We start from the raw sequence: 534 nt of genomic DNA, 5'->3' as shown, positions 1-534 counted from the left end.
AAATTCACCAATCTAAAGAAAAATATCAAGTCTTGTATGAACCTTTAAGGACAATTGAAAAAAAACCTTGACTAAACATTATGTTGAAGACATTGATGATATTGCATATATTTAATGAGTTTATCCAAGGGGCAAAGTCGACAATGAAGATATTATCGGATTCTCTTGTGAATTTTAATTCTACAGCACCAATAATATTGATAAATATAAAGTCTTATGATACTTTATTATATTGACACACTTTTGTTTCCTTAATATTATGAATATCACTAAATGCATTTTGTTGTCTCTTCCTTTCTACCCCTCATATATTTAACCATTTATTACCCAATATTATATGTCTTACTCTTATTCTAACCATGTACCATACATATTGTAAGTAGTTCAGTTATAAATAGGTGTGCTAAGATTTCATTACATAATTTCAGTCATGCTATTAATTCCACTGAATGGGATAAGAACAATAAAAATAAAATCCCTTATTTGGATGGACCTCAATATGTTGGGACATGCAGTTAACGTTATGTTAATCCC

Source organism: Cicer arietinum, chromosome 6, assembly GCF_000331145.2.
Source record: "Cicer arietinum cultivar CDC Frontier isolate Library 1 chromosome 6, Cicar.CDCFrontier_v2.0, whole genome shotgun sequence".
NCBI classification, from domain to species: Eukaryota; Viridiplantae; Streptophyta; class Magnoliopsida; order Fabales; family Fabaceae; genus Cicer; species Cicer arietinum.
Note: the sequence above shows the minus strand (reverse complement) of the source record.